The sequence below is a fragment of the Podarcis vaucheri genome (genome assembly GCF_965113315.1).
Source record: "Podarcis vaucheri genome assembly, chromosome: 3".
Classification (NCBI taxonomy): domain Eukaryota; kingdom Metazoa; phylum Chordata; class Lepidosauria; order Squamata; family Lacertidae; genus Podarcis; species Podarcis vaucheri.
Window position 1 is genome coordinate 100713226 of NC_138761.1, and position 21481 is coordinate 100734706.

The following is a 21481-nucleotide window of genomic DNA, read 5'->3' on the forward strand; positions in this document are numbered from 1 at the left end:
AGACTTACAAAACCTTATCGAAGTGACACCAAAGAAGGATGTTCTGCTCATTATAGGGGATTGGAATGCTAAAGTAGGGAATCAAGAGATAAAAGGAACAACTGGCAAGTTTGGCCTTGGAGATCAAAACGAAGCAGGGCAAAGGCTAATAGAGTTCTGTCAAGAGAACAAGCTGGTCATCACAAACACGCTTTTCCAACAACACAAGAGACGACTCTACACATGGACATCCCCAGATGGGCAACATCGAAATCAGATTGATTATATTCTCTGCAGCCAAAGATGGAGAAGCTCTATACAGTCAGCAAAAACAAGACCTGGAGCTGACTGTGGCTCAGATCATCAGCTCCTTATAGCAAAATTCAAGCTTAAACTGAAGAAAGTAGGAAAAACCACTGGACAGGTAAGATACAATCTAAACCAAATCCCTTATGAATACACAGTGGAAGTGAGGAACAGGTTTAAGGATTTAGATTTGCTGGACAGAGTGCCTGAAGAACTATGGATGGAGGCTCGCAACATTATACAGGAGGCAGCAACTAAAACCATCCCAATGAAAAAGAAATGCAAGAAAGCAAAGTGGCTGTCCAACGAGGCCTTACAAATAGCGGAGGAGAGAAGGCAAGCAAAATGCGAGGGAGATAGTGAAAGATACAGGAAATTGAATGCAGATTTCCAAAGAACAGCAAGGAGAGACAAGAAGGCCTTCTTAAACGAGCAATGCAAAGAAATAGAGGAAAGCAACAGAATGGGAAGAACCAGAGATCTGTTCAAGAAAATCGGAAATATGAAAGGAACATTTCGTACAAAGATTACCATAATAAAGGACAAAAGTGGTAAAGATCTAACTGAAGCAGAAGACATCAAGAAGAGGTGGCAAGAATACACAGAGGAATTATACCAGAAAGATATGGATGTCTCATACACCCCAGGTAGTGTGGTTGCTGACCTTGAGCCAGACATCCTGGAGAGTGAAGTCAAATGGGCCTTAGAAAGCACTGCAAATAACAAGGCCAGTGGAAGTGATGGTATTCCAGCTGAACTGTTTAAAATTTTAAAAGATGATGCTGTTAAGGTGCTACACTCAATATGCCAGCAAGTTTGGAAAACTCAGCAGTGGCCAGAGGATTGGAGAAGATCAGTCTACATTCCAATCCCAAAGAAAGGCAGTGCCAAAGAATGCTCCAACTACCGCACAATTTCACTCATTTCACATGCTAGCAAGGTTATGCTTAAAATTCTACAAGGAAGGCTCAAGCAGTATGTGGACCGAGAACTCCCAGAAGTGCAAGCTGGATTTAGAAGAGGCAGAGGAACCAGAGACCAAATTGCAAACATGCGCTGGATTATGGAGAAAGCCAGAGAGTTCCAGAAAGACATCTACTTCTGCTTCATTGACTATGCAAAAGCCTTTGACTGTGTTGACCACAGCAAACTATGGCAAGTTCTTAAAGAAATGGGAGTGCCTGATCACCTCATCTGTCTCCTGCGAAATCTCTATGTGGGACAAGAAGCTACAGTTAGAACTGGATATGGAACAACTGATTGGTTCCAAATTGGGAAAGGAGTACGGCAAGGCTGTATATTGTCTCCCTGCTTATTTAACTTATATGCAGAATTCATCATGCGAAAGGCTGGGCTGGATGAATCCCAAGCCGGAATTAAGATTGCCGGAAGAAATATCAACAACCTCAGATATGCAGATGACACAACCTTGATGGCAGAAAGTGAAGAGGAATTAAAGAACCTTTTAATGAGGGTGAAAGAGGAGAGCGCAAAATATGGTCTGAAGCTCAACATCAAAAAAACGAAGATCATGGCCACTGGACCCATCACCTCCTGGCAAATAGATGGGGAAGAAATGGAGGCAGTGAGAGATTTTACTTTCTTGGGCTCCATGATCAGTGCAGATGGTGACAGCAGTCACGAAATTAAAAGACGCCTGCTCCAAGAGCTGTGGCCTTTTTGAATGCTGTAACTCGATAGTGAGACCTGGGAGTTTGATGGGTGTGGGTGTGGTTGGAAGGTGGTTTGTTTGGTTGTTGCTGTTGTTTTGCTTTTGTTGTTTTTAAGGGATGGCATCCAATTTCGTTGCACTTGTGCAATGTTGCACTAGTGTAATGACAATAAAGAATCTATCTATCTATCTATCATCTATCTATCTATCTATCTATCTATCTATCTATCTATCTATCTATCAAACCTAGACAACATCTTAAAAAGCAGAGACATCACCTTGCCAACAAAGGTCCGTATAGTAAAAGCCATGGTTTTCCCAGTAGTGATGTATGGAAGTGAGAGCTGGACCATAAAGAAGGCTGATCGCCGAAGAATTGATGCTTTTGAATTATGGTGCTGGAGGAGACTCTTGAGAGTCCCATGGACTGCAAGAAGATCAAACCTCTCCATTCTGAAGGAAATCAGCCCTGAGTGCTCACTGGAAGGACAGATCGTGAAGCTGAGGCTCCAATACTTTGGCCACCTCATGAGAAGAGAGGACTCCCTGGAAAAGACCCTGATGTTGGGAAAGATGGAGGGCACAAGGAGAAGGGGACGACAGAGAATGAGATGGTTGGATGGTGTTCTTGAATCTACTAGCATGAGTTTGATCAAACTGCGGGAGGCAGTGGAGGACAGAAGTGCCTGGCGTGCTCTGGTCCATGGGGTCACGAAGAGTCGGACACGACTAAATGACTAAACAACAACAACAATCATTTCTAAGGGGACGCAGGTGGCGTTGTGGGTTAAACCACAGAGCCTAGGACTTGCCGATCAGAAGGTTGGTGGTTCAAATCCCCGCAACGGGGTGAGCTCCCGTTGTTCGGTCCCTGCTCCTGCCAACCTAGAAGTTCGAAAGCACGTCAAAGTGCAAGTAGATAAATAGGTACCGCTCTGACGGAAAGGTAAACGGCATTTCCATGCACTGCTCTGGTTCGCCAGAAGCGGCTTAGTCCTGGAAGGTGCACGCCGGCTCCCTCGGCCAATAAAGCGAGATGAGTGCTGCAACCCCAGAGTCGGTCATGACTGGACCTAATGGTCAGGGGTCCCTTTACCTTTACCTTTTAATCATTTCTAAACTTGCTTCTATAGTTATAAATTAGCACATGCAGATTTTGTGCAATCCTGCATCCTCTTTTGTAGCGAGGCGTTTCCTCTTTTTCCCTTGTCCAATTTTCTGCAAACGTGGACATTTTTCTACAGTGAAGAATCTTCCCAGTTTGCTTCACCTTTACGGACAGACTTCTAATCGGCCACTAGAGTGCAAGATGCTCATTTGTGTCGTGAGTCCCTGGCACAGAGTGGGTGTCCTAAACTTAAAATACAAGATCAGAATCTGGAATCTTAACTCAGAGCTTTAGCAAAATCGATTCATGTGCTTAGTTCTAAAGATCCCTGATCGTATCTGAGCGCCGACAAATACCTTATTGTCTCCTTTCTTGCTCTTTCTGCCTTGATCAAGAACAAAAGTCCTAGATATTTCCTGCAGTAGTTTCACGGGATTTATAGCTCTGGTGCATCCCAGTAGTTCCAGTGATATCTAGGGGTGTTGATGATGCTTTTCCTGAAACTGCATGCTGCATTAGAGCTAAGACATTTCAAAATCTCAGGAAAGGGTTTCAGATAGTTTCCCAGAAAACAGCGCTTGAATTTTCTAAAATAAGCAGCACTTGAATTTCTTTAAAGCTGCCTTTGAATAGGAGGAGGCACGATTTAGCTGCTAGAACGTAGGCAGAGATGTCTTACAGAGATGAATACTGCTCCAGGCTTTATTTTGACTGAGTTGATGTTTAATTAAATATCTCCTTTCAGCACTGGAAGCAAGGTAAGTGATTCTTCCACAAGGATGTCTGAGCAAATGAATTTCAAGTGCGCAATAAGGGTCAGAAATAGAAGCAAACTTGATGGTATGGTTTCTGGGTTTTAAAGGAAGCTTTTAATTTAATTTTTTAAAAAAGAACACCAGGAATGGATGAATTAGCGATTACATATTTTAAAAGCAATCTTGGCAACATTACTGAAGCAATACCAAAATGGAGTTTCAATCATATCAGTTAAGAAATTAAGGGCTAGGCTAATGTTTACTGTCACCACCCATCACTCTGGCCTTGTGGTTCAGAGTTGCGTAAGCAGAAAACAGAACTCCCATGGATGGTGTTGAATGGAGCTGTTCTTGAAAGCTTTTATTTTTATTTTTTTATGTCAAATAATAAGAGGAAGGTCGCCTAACAGGTATGAAGAGGCAGGGGGAAAACATGACTCCTCTAATAGCTTCTGGTTTGTTTCTGCAGCTTTTTACCTTTGCATCCCCTTGCATGGGACATGAAGATCTCAGATAAGGTTTGCCGCTGTATGAATCCCCACATTTGTAAATGTCAACAGTGTGACAATTCGTATCTGAGTCCCATCTACAAAAAGAAGCTAGATCAGCTGTAAGAAAGCGGCTGCATCTTTTCTTCTGTGGTTGTAAAGATGTACAAGGAGTGGCCAAGAGACTGATACTGATGTGTTGGAAGAATAGAGATACAATTCCCCTTAATCGAATGACAACATTGGCAACATGTGAACGGACAGCTTATAGATGCAGACCTTCTTTGGATAAATATAATGATATTTGGAATGAGTTTACACAGAATATTAACAGTTTATTAACTGTTATTAACAGGTTATTAACAGTTATCTGTTTATCAGGATAAAAATAATATACACATCTGTATATTAATGTATGGTAATGCAACAGTATGTATTTTTTTTTTCATTCTCTTTCTTTCTTTCTTTCTTCCCCCCTCACTCTATCTTTTTATAAATGAAATTCTTCTAATATTTTAAAGGGGGGAATATGTACAAGGAGTTCTCTGATGTGCCAGTGGCAATCTCTTTCAGTGCCTGGGGTTGGACTAGGACCTTGTAGGCCTGGGTTCAAATCCCTACTCAGCCACGAAGCTCATGGGATAACCTTGAGCCACGAACAAATAACCTTGGCAGATGGTAGGGACATCGATCGCAAAAGTTCTCCTGACAGCCCGGATTGCTGTACCTTCTTGTTAAACTGTTGTAGTCCTGGGGAAAGAAAGGGGTCTAACAAAACTGTACTGAGGAGAGGATCTTTATCTGATGTAAGGCAGATGTTTAACCAGCATAGAAGAAATATCGCCCAGGCGACAGTCTCTACCTTGTGTTGACCTCCCTGTAGACACAAGGCTGCATAGGGTACACAGCGTGAAACGAACAAATAATCTCTCGGGGGTTTTGTGTTGTAAGGATAAAGGGGGGGGGTGAACCATGTATACCACCTCAAGCTCTTTGGAGAAAAGGTGGGAGATGAATGTAACAGCAAGCCAGAGTGCAATATTGTCTTTGAAACAGAACTGCTGGGCTGTTGCTTTGGCACAATACTCTTGCTTGCTAAAAATGACTCCAATACTCCTCTGTCAGGGAAAAGTTAACTATCCCCCCCTTCTTTCAGATTCCAGAGTCTTGAAAGATGCTCTGACAGTTCCTCAGGGCTCGCAATGTGGCTGTGGAATATGCATCGGGATTGTTTTACATAGCATTTGTATCTGCCATCAGTTGTCACCCCTCTCTGGATGATTCACAACTCAGAAATAAGTTGAGACAAATATGTGTGTGTGTGTTGTTGTTGTTGTTTTTTAAAAAAATCCTAGATGTCCATGCCTTTTTCATTGTTCCACTTTAGAGAGCTTTGTATTTGTCACAGGAAACTGGATTGTTAATATATAGTGATAAATCAGAGCCAGGGTGGTGTAATTGGAGATAGATAGATGATAGATCTATCTATAGCCTGGCGTGCTCTGGTCCATGGGGTCACGAAGAGTCGGACACGACTAAACGACTAAACAACAACAACAACAACAGATGATAGATATAGATAGATGATAGATAGATAGATAGATAGATGATTGATATAGTCTGTTTCCACAGAAGCAGACAAACATACTCAGAGGCAGTCACATACAATCACTGATTCTCTTCCTTTCTTCTGTATCTCCCTCTTTCTCTCTTTTTCACTGTTTTATCTGGATATTTTACGTTGTTCAATTTGATGTTTTAAGATAGGTTACAGAAGAACTGCCTAGAGATTTCTTTAAAAAATAAATATAGAAACGATTCAAATTAAAAAATAAAATAATAATGTAAAGTGGCATGCAAGCCTCATCTAATTTCCACTGGAAAGCTAAAAACCCCAAAGTTTAAAAATCCCAGAGATAACAATAACATTCTTTATTAAAGCTGGGGTACCTTCTTTTGTTTGGTCAGCTGTGTTCAGCAGCACTTGGTGGTGGGCAGGCAGAGATTGCTGTAAGAGTGTAGATCTGGGCTGAACATTAGGAGAACCTTCCTGATAGTAAAGGTAAAGGACCCCTGGATGGTTAAGTCCAGTCAAAGGCGACTATGGGGTTGTGGTGCTCAACTCACTTTCAGACGAAGGGAGTCAGTGTTCGTCCGCAGACAGCTTTCTGGATCATGTGGCCAGCATGACTAAACCACTTCTGACACAACGGGAACACAATGATGGAAATCAGAGTGCACGAAAATGTCGTTTACTTTCCCACTGCAGCGGTACCTATTTATCTACTTGCACTGGTGTGCTTTCGCACTGCTAGGTTGGCAGGAGCTGGGACCGAGCAACAGGAGCTCACCCCGTCGTGGGGATTTGAACTGCCGACCTTCTGATCGGCAAGCCCAAGAGACTCAGCGGTTTAGACCACAGTGCCACCCACATAGTAGCAGCAGTTCAATAATAGAACCCATGTACCTAGATTTGTGGTGCATTGGTTAGGGATTCTCTAGTTCTGGGTTGCCTGCTTAGAGCCAGGAGTCGGACTAACAAGACCCCTTCCAGCTCTATGATTTGGGAAGAAGGACGTAAACCGAAACCTTCTGCCCCACTAATTTTACTTTAAGTATCAGCTGCAAGGGTCAGTTTCCTTATTTACATCAAGCGAAACCAAACCAAAGGCTTTTTCTGCTCTGCTTTATATTCTCTCACCAAGGGCTCTACATTATTTAAGCAATTCGTGAGCAGCCTTTAGCTAAGACTTGGATTTGTTGAAAGCGCTTCATTAGCTGAGCAACACTCCTCACTGTGAGCTACCAAAGCAGGAAGAAAATTACTTTAGTAAATATCAAAGGGTTTGGCATTAATCCAGCCATTCTAGAAGGTGCAAGTGTTTTGTTTTGCTTTTTGTTTCTGATTTGAAAACAATTATTTGCAGCATTTGCTGCAAAGCAATTTATTGTCGCAAATCAGAAGGCTGTCTTTGGAGATGGCAGTCTCAGTCTTAACATGCAAGAAGTATATATTTTCCAGTTCCTACCTCTGTTCAGCAAATGTTGCACCAGAGAAATATAGTAGATGTTGGTAGCAGCAGATATAGATGTTTACCACACATGATGGAAAGGAGATTAGGACAAGGAGATAATTCCTGCTTTCATCAGTAGCAATTTAACTCAAATGCATAGCTATGTAGAGGATAGACCCATGGTTAGCCTTAGCAGTGGTAGTCCAGAATGAAACCTTGCTGAGGCCATAGACTGAAGCCTATGAGGAAAATGTCATACCTCTCAACATTTTGGGAGGGCAATTCAGGGCACCACCCCCTGCACCGTCCTACTGACCTAGGGTCAGATTTAGATTTGATGGGGCCCTGAGCTACTGAAGGTAATGGGGCCCTTTATATGTCCAGCTGTCCTTTGTCAACAACAAATTTTGTTGTTTTTTGTGTTGAATATATGCTGTATGGTAATTTATGGACATAATAGGTATCTAAAGCCATTTGCACATAACAAAATATGTATTTTATCAAAGTATTTGTTGAACTGAAATACAATTAAGAAGTATATTAATAGTGAAATACAATTATGAAGGAGTATGTTAATAGTGAAAAAATTATTAAGCTCTAACTTAAAATGATTTTTTATTCATAACAAACTTAATAATGCAAACACAATGGCATTTGGCAATAACAAAAGTTCCTTTAGAAACACAATTTACAAAGACTCATAATGAGCAAACCAGTGATATTTTAGGGAGCAGGCTAGCAGCTGGGGCCCATTACTTACATCACAGGAGCCTACACAACACAAAACACTGTTGCTGTATGTAGGTTTTATTTTATTTTTTATCTTATATTTTGGAAATGTACATCCAGTCCCCCCCTTTCAACCTTTTTGGGGCCCCAAGAGAGTGGGGCCCTTAGCTATAGCTTGTTAGCTTATACGTAAATCTAGCACTGCACTGACCCTACCACTCACCTGTCCACTCTCCCCTCCCTTTGAAAATGGGGCAGAGGGAAGAAACCGCTCCCTTTCATTATAATGCACATACTGTTTATTGTGTACAATAAACATTGAATTTAAATTGAGCATTATTGTTATTTTTTTAGTAAGCTGATATCTCGGATAGCAATGTTTATGTGCCAGTGATGTCATTCACTGAAATAGCTTGCCTTTCTAATGAAGAGCAATATTTTGAATGAATGCATTATTCATACAATGACTCTATAGTTTTCATCATTTTTCTACTATAGTTACCATCTTCCAATGTGTCACTTTATTCTTCACCTTGACAAATTGTAATAAATGAAGTAAAATGGTTTCCATGGTCTAAAATGGTGTTTGCATAATATATGGAAGCTATTTCTCAGCCTCTCTTTTTCAACAGTTCTGTCACTAATTAAATGGTGTCTGCATGGCATTTTTGGAAGTATGCTTGTAGTATAAATGTTCCTGAAATATACTCAGAGTCGCAAAGTGATTTCATGCTCTTTATTCAGCTCATAGTGGTGAGGAGGAATGAATGAAAGTCCCCTCACAGTATCTGCTTTATATACATTATTTACACAATGGGCTGCACATGATTGGCTAATTCCGGAATTCTACTGTAAGCCAATCAGGTTGTGGGTTCACTTCTATCTGGAGCAGGATTGGGCGGTTCCTGCCAACCAATCATACTGCTGCATTGTTCTAGGACCAATCAGACTGCTGCATTCTGAATCCTATTGTTCTAGGACCAATCAGACCAATCAGACTGCTGCAGTTTGGATCCTATTCAACTCAGTACATAACAGTTCCTATTGGAGAACATATATTGTTATTGTGCATGCCACAACTGGAGATCCCTTGGAAAACCCACTACTCAAATTCACATTCTGCTTACTCCACATGCCCTTCTGTTCTTCATGCTTTTCAAATTTTACTTTTTTAAAAAAAAATTATCCACAGAGGTATCTATGCATGTGCTTTGTTTGGCACATGATCACTGGGCTTTATGGTCACAATACAACACAAAATTAGGTCTCCACATTACTTTGAAATCCATGGGTTTAGAGAATGTCTAAGTCTGTGGCAAATACCGACACTTTGATTTTATAGCAAATGCTTAGACGCTTTCATACATTGATTCATGTGATAAACAGTTCAGCCACAGTGGTTCAGCCACAGGTAACCATGAGGGTAGATCACTGCAATGCACTCTATGTGGGACTGCCCTTAAGGCTGATCTGGAAGCTGTAGCAGCTAAGCCGCTAACCAGTGTTGGTGTACCGCTCTGGGCTTTGTGACTGACTTGGGAAAACGCTAGGCAGCTGCATCCTTCCCCCTCAAGTGCCCCGTGGGATCATCCATCACTTCTCTGTCCCAATGCACTACTGCGACACATATCCAAAGATGATTGTTGTTGTTGTTTAGTCGTTTAGTCATGTCCGACTCTTCATGACCCCATGGACCAGAGCACGCCAGATATGTGCACACAATACTGTAGCAGAGTCCAAGCAGAAACTAGGCATAGAGGTGTGGAATCTCAGCTAATTTATTATGTACAAGATCATGTGTTACAGAACAAAGGAAACATGGCTCCTCTTCTCCTTCTTCTCTGAGAGAGAACAGAAAAAAAGCAAAAGTACATCATAACGAAACAGTGTAACTGAACTTCCGTTCTCATGACTCCGATAGTATGGAATGTCAACACAGACATGTGATGAAAACAATCACACATCAGCAGCGGAGAGAATGAAATCCCAACAGCCTACTGCCAGCATAGAATGCCTTCCCTGAAATAACTACACTGGGTTCCATTGCAGAGGGTGGAGCTCTTCTGACTCTATGATTCTATGTCAGCATCATGCAGGGCATTTTGTTGTCCCACCCAGCCAATGACACGAAGGGTGGGGACGCAATGGCACACATTGTTCCTCTATTATATTTTTTTTGGGGGGGGGACAGTTTATCTTTCTCTGTGTTTGTTCTCTATAAGTTCAGACACCTCTCCAGATAGCATTGCCAAACTTCGGCATGGTTTTTAGACCGTGCTGTTAGATTGATGTCGTGAAGTGTCTTCCTCTCTTTCTTGTTGTTGAAACAGCAACCACAAAATTCAGTATACAGTGGTACCTCAAGTTAAGAACTTGATTCGTTCTGGAGGTCTGTTCTTAACCTGAAACTGTTCTTAACCTCAGGTACCACTTTAGCTAATGGGGCCTCCCGCCGCCACCGCACAATTTCTGTTCTCATTCTGAAGCAAAGTTCTTAACCCGAGGTACTATTTCTGGGTTAGCAGAGTCTGCAGCCTGAAGCGTCTGTAACCTGAAGCGTCTGTAACCTGAGGTACCACTGTATGCATTTCATTTTTTTAAAAAATGGCATATGTTATACAACATTCCTTCATGTAATAACAGCACTCCTGATTTCCCAAGTCCTCTCCTCTGGGATCACTGTTTTCAGATTATCTCTCAAGTTCGCCAAGTTCTTCAGCTGTTCATAATCTGTTCTGGTCCTGCTGCTAACATTGGCAGCATAACCATTAAGCACAGTCGGACCTAAAAGCTCACAATATGGTATGTAATGTAACATTATTTAATTTCACCAGCTGCTGTGACAAGGCGGCTTCTCTTCCAATCTTTTATCACATTTTTTTTTTAAATCCCTATGCTGCCCAATAATCATATTCTGCAAGTGTTATATCACAGAATCGTAGGGTCATCTAGTCCAACCCGCTGCAATGCAAAAATCTCAGCTAAATCTCAGCCTATGTCTTAGGTCTGAGGCTATGCAAACCCATGTTGCTTGTTTAAATTCGTGGTTGCATTCAGTGCCACATGCTATCCTTTACAGGTTATTTTCTAGGCAACTTTTGGCAACCAAGAACCCTCCAGTTTGGGACTACAATTCCCATCATCCCCAGTCAGCATGAAGGCTGTGCACAGAGGCCAGTGCAGTCCAACTTCATTGCATCAATCCATGAATGACTTAACTCCACTCTGTGAACAGGCAGAGTCTTTTTTAGAAATGTTGAGTTTGCCTGTTGCTCTTCATCATGCTTGCTTGTGGATAAAAGCCACCACACATGTTTATCTGTGTGACTGTTTTACTCCAGATTTTAACGCAGCTCTTCATAGTGTCTTTAGCATATTTATAACCACACCATTTCCCAAAGTGGGCTGGACAACCTGACAATGCATTAAAATGGGCATTCCTCAAACAAATAACTATTTTGTCTGTCATATAGATGTCACTGATTCTACCACACTCTATTGTGACATGAGGCACACAAACAAACAAAAAATCTCTGTGGGTTTTGCCTGTCTCTCCATTTACATACTTAGCACTGGACCTCTGAGAGCCAGAAAGCAATCCTGGATCAGTCAAGGCTATGACAAACTGAACATTTTTCCAAAGCCTATGCACCTTGTTCCTAACTTATGCCGAAAACTCCCATTATCACTGCAAAGAGTAATAACTTCGGCCGAATAAATTTTATCTGATTTCAATCAGTAGGTGGAGATGCAAGGAGATGCTTCATTAAGAAGTAATGTGCAGAAGAGGGACACGGGTGGCGCTGTGGGTTAAACCACAGAGCCTAGGACTTGCCGATCAGAAGGTTGGCGGTTCGAATCCCCGCGATGGGGTGAGCTCCCGTTGCTCAGTCCCTGCTCCTGCCAACCTAGCAGTTTGAAAGCACGTCAAAGTGCAAGTAGATAAATAGGTACCACTCTGGCAGGAAGGTAAACAGTGTTTCCGTGCGCTGCTCTGGTTCGCCAGGAGCGGCTTAGTCATGCTGGCCACATGACCTGGAAGCTGTATGCAGGCTCCCTCGGCCAGTAAAGCAAGATGACCCCAGAGTCGGTCACAACTGGACCTAATGGTCAGGGGTCCCTTTACCCTTTACCTTTAATGTGCAGAAACAACTGATTCCAACATGAACAATAAAAGAGTTGCCATTAATCATAGGTACCTACAGTATATTTTATTTTATTTATTGAATTTATATACCACCCTATACGCAGAGGTCTCAGGGTAGTTCACATAAATGATCACAATATATAAAATCAAAATAAGAACAATAACCCAATAACACACACACACACACACTTCTCCAGTCATATATTTCCAGAACAAAAGAGCAGGATCCTATGGTGTTCCTATTATATGGAATAGGAGAAGGGGCAAGTAAAAGTAATTGGCGAATACCGTTCTGGAGTAATCGCCTATATATGCCGTGTATACTTACATAGGAGCCAACTCTGTGGGGTCCTGGCACCCCCACATTTCCTGAAAGTTGGTACCTCCCGCCCTTGGGCAGCCTGCACCCAGTTACACAGGAAGGTGTGCTCTACAAAAAGTGTAGGGAAGCAGGAAGAAGAATTCCTCCCTGCTGTAACAGTCATATCCACACTCGAGCAGCTTTCCTGAACTTTCCTGAACTTTCATTCAATTCATCACTTACTGCTCAGGTTCTTGTCTCAGTCCACCTGCAGCAATATTCACCTACAGCAGGCTTTCCCAGACTTGGGTCTTCAACTGTTTTTGGACTACAACTCCCATCATCATTAGCTATCAGGAGCAGTGGTCAGGGATAATGGGAATTGTGGTTCGAAAACAGCCGGAGACCCAAGTTTGGGAAACGCTGATCTAGAGCAACAACCAGTGGCTCTTGTAGGAATGTCCATACATGCCTGCATCTTCCAGCCAGGTCCAGATGAACATTGCAATTCCGACGACCCCCTGGATGCACAAACAGAAGTCTGCTTCCAGAGCGCCATCTATTTTGTCAGATTTCCACTGTGGCTAATCATTTTGTACATGCTTGGTTTTACGTGCTGAGGGAAATCTTCCTTTTTCCAGTAAACACGCCAACAGTGTATGGCATCTGTGGAAAGGGCAAAAGTGAGCCCAACTTGCCAGAAGTTAAGCAACAGGTTTTTCCCGAAATGCTTCTTTTCATTTTGAAGGGCAGCTTCGCTCACAAAACAAGTGGCTTAGCAGCTTTTTGAAGCCTGTTTTATTCTAGGATTTAGATATCTTTGACCACATGGTTGCACTGTAGTCCTAGATTGCCTCCTGGAATTGGAAGCCTTGGAGCAGAGATGGGAAGCTGTGCTATGCTATGCTAATTTCAATGCCTACTACGGACACATTCTCATTGTCAAGAATTCCCTGCAGATAAGAGCAAATGAGATACCAGGGGAATTGTGCTTGCCATATTCTTCTGGTCTTGAAATAATGCTGTTTTGCAAATGTCCAAGGCATTTCACTTCATAATGTGAGAGCATAAAAAGCGAGATATGCAATGACTTCTACTTGGTTGGAATGAGAGATTAGCCTGAAATCAAAACTGTCTGTGCTGATATATTCTGGTTAGATGTAATTACCTCATGTGCTGTAGGGAGATTAGAAAAATTCCTGTAGAGTGAAGGCAGGAACGGGGGGGGGGGGGAGGAGCTGCTTTGGGAGCTCAAATCCAGGGCCATGTTTCAGAATAAATACAGGCTTAATAGTTTGTTAAAGAGCACATTTTTTACATTGCGCTTTTTAAAAGTTCCACCCTTAACCAGATGATTTTCTTGCCTTTTCTTTCTTTTCTTCTGCAGAAAACATTGGCTTCCTGAATTACAAACATATATTATATGCACTGGATATGAGCTTTATTTGAAGAAGAAATGTTTTATGCCTCCCACTCACCCCCCCCCCAGACACCTGCACTTCTCATTAGCTTAGTCTTCTTCATTTTGTATCTCGGCTTCCACTAAATTGGCTCCGACAATCTGGTGGTTTTGAAAACCAAGCGGAGCAAGCAGGGGGGACTGGTCTGAAAGTGAGAGATAATTTCTGAGGTTATGAGGAAGCTCCATGCTTGGGGAATTTAGCATTGCTGAAGCATTGATCTTCCATAATCAGCTGGAAGTGCAATTATCGTTGTGGTTAAATGCACAACAATATTGCAGGCTTTTCCTCTTAATGTCCTGAAATGCATGCATGGGCAGCCAGTGGGCCACAGGCAACCCTGAGGTCCACCATGTGCCAGGCAGCCCAGCCCAGCCCTCCTCTTCTCTGCTGCCCCAAGAAGAGATTGCTGGAGAGTGGTGGCTTTAACCTGTCCCACCCAGCAATTCTAATGCAGCAAGATTGCACTGCTAATGGCACAGAGACAGCAATCCTTTGTACGCTGTGATCACTGTGGGAGCCCGGTTAACTCCTCCAGCACTTCTGATCGCTGTCCTTGCACTGCTATTGGCTGTGTGAGGGTAGGAAATGTGGTTGCACTGGGAGGAAGAAGGTAAGCACGTGTGTGTGTGTGTGTCTGAGAGAGATGGAAGAATGTTGTGTGTATATTCTAGAGACATGGAGCGCAGGAGTGGAGAAGGTTGTGTCTGCAAGAGAGTGGTTGTGAGGCATGGCCAACCCAACACATTTAGTGTCCTGGGCAAAGGACAAGATGGTGCCCCTCATTCCATATACAGAAGTAGACCGAACAGTCTGTTGACAATGGCAGACGTCGGGCACTCAAATCTCAGTGGCGCCCTGTTCAATGCCAATCTTTGGCGCCCCTTCACCTCTCACACTCCAGTCTACAGCATTATTGTGGTGCCCCCTGCAGTGCAGGGTCCAGTGTGACCAAAACCAGTTCTGCTACCCTAAAACCGCCTCTGCTGTTGATTCTTCCCTTCAGCAGTGGCAACAGGGTAGTACCGTCCAGGGAACCTAAGGGCAGCTGCCTAGTTTAGGGGGGGCCAACGTCGCACATGTGATGTCCTGATGCCATGCATGTGACATTAGGATGTCGCGAAGAGCTGAGTGTGGAGCCAAACATGGCAACCATGCAACTCAGTGACTGGCAAGAGGCCGCTTCAACCCACCTTCCTCTCCAGGACTGGAGGAGGAGGAGAAGAAGGAGAAGGAACCGGCCACTGGAAGCTCTGCACTTTTGGGACATTGGGGGGCAGCCCCTACCACAAAAACATAGGGGCCCCAAAAAAAGGCTTGTCCCCTAGCAGCCTGTGCCCCTGGCAGTGCCTTATCTGAGGAACGCCATTGCTGGACAGGGATATATGGGACAAGATGGCTTCTTGGCTATCCCTGGCCCAAGTCCACAGGCCGCTGATATCCTTGTCAGTGAGATATGCCGTGAAGGCCTGGCACATGTACCAGGTATTCCTTGGCCTCCCATGATCTTTCGATCCACCCCATCTCACAGAGCGAGGCTAGAATGTGGGTGCATCCCATGCGTGCTGCCTCAGGAAACACAGGAGGAGGTAGGAAACACAAATGTGATTAACACAAAGAGCAGCTAAGTGAATTTTCGGCTTGAGATCTGAAGCGGGGAACCTTTCCCCTCAAACAGGAAAGTTGCCCCGAACTTCCTGCCTGAGGGAAGAGCACAGAGGTGAGGAATCTGTATGCTGTTGAATCCTCAGCCAACTCAGCATGGATTATGGGAGCTGTGATGTAGGAACCTCTAGAGGGCCTCAGGCTTGCTGCTCCTGGTTTAACATGCAGAGGCAAACCATATGCACACTGTGTGGATGCTTTTTGGACAACTTTGTGTAGAGGTCCCATATTTACTGCCCTTTCATTGTGATTAAAAAGCAAAGTCCCTATGGCAGTGTTGTTCTGGCAGAGTTACTGGCTGACATGAAACAGACCAGCAGAGTGCAGTAGCAGCCTTTCTAGGAGCTGGTGCTTAAATCTCCTAACATGGCATTCTTCCTCCTACTTAGATGTGTGATCCATATCTCCATGGAGAGGAAACCAGTCACTTTCTAAGTTTAGACTTTCCCCCTGCTTAGTATTCCCTGCATGCCCTGCAGTGAAGGCATAGAGAATTGCAAAACTTGCTGATGCTCCTCTCAGAGGTCTAATGAGACTGGCCTCATGAACTGAAGGTAAGTTCCATTGTTCGGGGGGAAGGTAAGTTCCATTGTTTAGAGGGGAAACCCCAAACTTTGGTGATTACACTGAATGCACTGAAGACTCATGTCTTGAAACATCTGAGGAGGATGAGGGTCAGGGTCAACAAATGATGTGGTCTGGGATTTGGGGCCAAGTAGAGTCCTAAGGGCCAGATATTTGGCACCAGAGACAGAGGTTCTCCACACACACACACACACACACACACACACACACACACAATAGTTTTACAGAGCAATCCTAAGCATGTCTACTCAGAAGTGTCCCATTCCGTTCAGTACTTATAGGATTGCCGTCTTATACATCATTCATTTATTATTACAAATGTTGCAGGGTCATTGAAGAGGAGAGCACGTGCAAACTTCCCTTTCTCTACCAAGAAACTGCAGCCTGCTTCGAATGCAGAGTTGCGCTTTCCCAACAGATTTGATCCTCTGCTCACACTCCCCCCACAACTGCAATTCCTTTTCAAAATAAAGATCCATGTAGATGCAAGTTCAGGTTTTTGTTGATGCAGTCGTAGCTTCCTTACTGAAAAATAGATGTCGTTTAAATAACAATTCCCCACATATAAAGGTTCTTTCCAGTCATCTGGGTGCTAATTCCGATTTTTATCAGGTTGGTGGGCAAAAATCCTGATCTTATAAGGGCAAGTTGGGCAGAAACAGGTTTGACTTTCTCTGGGCAAATCCCTGCTTTGGACCTGCACCTGATAAATGCAAGGTCCAAGTTGGCAATCGCTACTCTCATCACAAAATCCTAATTAAGTTAACTCAGAAGTAGTTCAGGTTTGCATATACATAGGACTGCAGCCTACAGTGCTTTCTGTTTTCTCTTCAGAGGGAATTTGAATCCATGCATTTCCTAAACACACACCAAATGGAGCAGACTGGGAGAGAGGTTAGGTGATGTTCCCATGTAACACGATCCGGAACTCATGGCAGTGAATGAACATCTCTGTATTAGGGTCATTTATTTTTGTTAACAGCAGCAGCAACATACCCTTTAAACATCTTTTCATTCAGACCATTCAAAGCATTTAGATTAGTAATTCGGTTCTTTCCTATGCATGACCAAAACTCATTTTCCTCCAAAATTAGGCAATCATAGCGAACACAAAGTGCAGATGATGTAAATTAATATTTGTACAGTATCAGATCATCTGGCATTAAATCAATCCGAAGCTATAAAGGTCAGGTGCTTGTTGAACACTATAGCTGGATTTCTCGCTCACAATTAAAACAGTAAAGCAAAGCTTTGAATCATATTAGATTGATATTTAGTTTAACTCAGTACCAAAGGCCTTAGCCAACAGCCAGGGTCTCAGCAAATATCCCTCTAACACCCATCTACACCCATTCTAATTAGAGATTAGTGTTTGGTGTCTTCTAGATGCAAAGTGTATAATTAATAAGTGATAATAATAATAATAATATATTATTTATACCCTGCCCAGCTGAATGGGTTTCCCCAGCCATTCCAGGCAGCTCCCAACAGAATATTAAAAACACGATAAAACATTAAAAACTTCCCTAAACAGGGCTACCTTTAGATGTCTTCTAAAAGTCGGTAGTTGTTTATTTCCTTGAAATCTGGTGGGAGGGCGTTCCACAGGGCAGTCGCCGCTACCAAGAAGGCCCTCTGCACTGGACCTCACCCCTGGCTGAACGATGGGAGTGGTGACGCTCCTTCAGGTATACTGGGCCAAGGCCATTTAGGGCTTTAAAGGTCTGTACCAACACTTTGAATTGTGCTCGGAAATGTACTGGGAGCCAATGTAGGTCTTTCAGGACCAGTGTTATATGGTCTCGACGGCCACTCCCAGTCACCAGTCTAGCTGCCGCATTCTGGATTAGTTGCAGTTTCCGGGTCACCTTCAAAGGTACTCCCACATATACTATATGAAAGCCAGCACAAACCATTCTATAACCAATGTGGTCTCCAAATCATTGGCGTCGCTGCATGCATCTCTTCAATTTCTCTCATATATCTGAATGGTTGTCATTACCTCCAGGGAAAAATATCTCTGTACTTGGAGACACTTTTGCAGCAATACAAAAGCTGCCCTGCAAATGGAACGACCCTCAGCTGACGCGGTGAGATGTGTAATGCACCTCAGTACACAAGACACACAAAGATACACTAGGATGCCGCCACACACACACCTTGGAATTCCCAGTGTCTATTTGCAACATACAAACAGTTCCTCCATAAGCAACTGCCCTCCCCACATCAGGGACTTGAGTTGGTATTAGCTGAAAGAGAGCATTCCATTTCAGCATTAATTGGCTGGCTTGCTTGCTTGTTGACATTTATGGCACTCCATATGGCTCCAAGGGATCCCTTAGGGTGGCCAACAACATGCCATAGAGCAATAATAAAACCCATTAAAAAGTAATAACATTAATCAAGGTAAGCAAGGCAGGGGGAGGTGAACACGGCAATGCTAAAAAACAATAACAAAGCCAATGAAATAACCAAACCGATTTTGTATATTCTTGATACAGTAAGAAAAACTAAGGATGCCCCAGAGGAGGGTGGAATAAAATGATGTTTACCAGTTTTCTTTAAAAGGGGGACAGAAGGGGGCCCATCAAACATCCTTGGGAGGAGAGATCCATAAGAAGGCTGGTGCCATGCAAATGGACAGCCTAGTATCAGACAATCTCAGAAATCAGAGCAAGTCTCTAATGGTCGTATTGCAAGGATGGGGAACCTGTGGCTCTTCATGTGTTGGTTAGGGATGATGGGATTTGCAGTCCAGTAACATCTGGAAGGTCACGGCTTCTGCTCCTCTGTTGGGAGGAGGAATACCACACCACTGTGGAAGGCCACAAAAAGTAACACTCTCACACTTTGAGCTGGCAGCGTTTGCCGACTCTTAACACAGCTCTGTCATAGCCATGCTTTCCAAAGGACTCACAGTTTGACCTCTCTGAGAGGCCCTCTTTGTACATTGTCTAAGGAAGGACATTCAGAACAGAATCAGGAACATAATCAGTAGGAGTGAATTTGCAAACCCTCTTTCCAACCTACATAATTTTGGGAAAGAACACAGTCTAGTGAAATTTCAGCTCCATTTTAGTGCCAAGTTCTTTTGGGTGGGGTTTGAAAACAACAGGGAGTTGTGAAGTTTTAATTTAAGGCCAGATACAGATTGTAGCATACAGAGAATAAATCAAAAACCAAGGACACCTTTCCCCTCTCTCTGATCAAAAAATACCACCTTTGATCTGAGTGGAAGAAGCTGTAAACAAAGGTCTATGCCAATCCTAGACTTAACAACACTTCAAATAAGAAAAGCACCTAAAGATACACTTTTTTGTACCTTTGACACCTTGTTTTCTGAGCTTTTGTCACTGTGTCACCCACGACAAACAGTGCCTCCATTTATTCTCTCTCTCCAAGAAGAGAATAAACCATTTTTGTCATTTAAGTACTAAAGCAAGTTGCTTGGTGAAACCAGGATGTAGTATGGAAATCAATGTGACACACTTGCTATTTTTCTAGAACCAAACATATCCCCTTCCTCTTGAACTAAACTAGAATGAGGTAGGTAGCCGTGTTGGTCTGATGCAGTAGAAATATATATTTTTAAAAAATTAAAAAATTGTCAAGTAGCACCTTAGAGACCAACTAAGTTTGTTCTTGGTATGAGCTTTCGTGTGCATGCACATTTCTTCAGATACCTCTGAAGAGACCTCATTCTAAACTAGAATGATTAATAAAACAAATACACAGCCAGGCTTTCTCAAAATGTTCACCTGTCTGATCCAGTTAGGAGGGGGGGAAAGTCGATTTAATCTGTGCTGTTAAGCAGTTACCATGTGTACTCAAATCTCTGAAATGCCAGGAAATTGAGGCATTTAAGGGTCTCGCGCCTACATGGGGATTTTAATCCCAATCTCCTCAGTTCATACCCAATTCTGACCACTACGCCATACCGAACCTCTTCCTACATACCACGCTTCCCTATTGGCTAATGCCAGTTAAAACTTGGGTGGTGCATTAAGAGCTCCACTCCCTGCCTTAGTTAGGTACACTAATGGATGCCATCCCTCTTTGAACAAGCCCCACTTTTGTGTTCAGTCTCCTGTGCCTGACTGGCCAAGGCTCCTACTTTGTAGGAGGAGCCTGTTGTTAAACATACAGGATCCCTTTCACATGGCTGCCAAGGTATATAGCCCTGTGGTACATTAGTGCTGGGGGTGCCAGCATGGTTTGTAAGAGCAATCCTGCAGCTCCCTTCCATAACTGCTGAATGGAGAGGGTATCTGGAGGCTATCAATGGCTGCTAACACTGATGGCTATGTCTTACTTCCACTGGCAGAGGTAATATGCTTTTGAACGCCAGTTGCTGAAAACCACAGGAAGGAGAGTGCGAGACATCTAGCTGGCCACTGTGTGAACAGGTGAAGAGAGGGGGGGAAATGAGAAAAAAGGGAAGAGAAAAATTGCTGAAGGAGAGGGGGGGAAGGAACAGAAACAAATTTACATACATATTCTTGGGGAGGAGGGAATGGATTCTAGGCCGAATTTAATTTGAAGCAAAGCCTCGATTCTGTCCTCTTACATAAAAGGTAAAGGGACCCCTGACCATTAGGTCCAGTCGTGACCGACTCTGGGGTTGCGGCGTTCATCTTGCTTTACTGGCCGAGGGAGCCGGCATACAGCTTCCGGGTCATGTGGCCAGCATGACTAAGCCGCTTCTGGCGAACCAGAGCAGCGCACAGAAATGCCATTTACCTTCCCGCTGGAGCGGTACCTATTTATCTACTTGCACTTTGATGTGCTTTCAAACTGCTAGGTTGGCAGGAGCAGGGACCGAGCAAGGGGAGCCCGCCCCGTCGCGGGGATTCGAACCACCAACCTTCTCATCGGCAAGCCCTAGGTTCTGTGGTTTAGACCACAGTGCCACCCGCGTCCCTGCATTCTCTTACATAAGGTGCATCTATTTCAGGAGTAGATCTCATGCTGAAAGAATGGTCACCCTCACAAGAAAGAGAGAGGATTAAAGAAGGCGCAGGTTTGCTTAAAATCGGCATATGCTGTGCCAAAATCCCAGTGGAGCAGAAAAGATTATTTATGCATGCGACCACAGCTGTGTGGATGCCATTGGCCCAGAGATGGAAAGAAGATGAAGTCCCAACCAGAGAAGAATGGCCGATTAAGTTGATGGATTATGCCGAAATGGCAAAAGAAATCAGGAAGACCAAAATCTTAATAAGAAATGGGGAACATTTATAATTGATCTTAAAAATCATTGCAAACAGTTAAA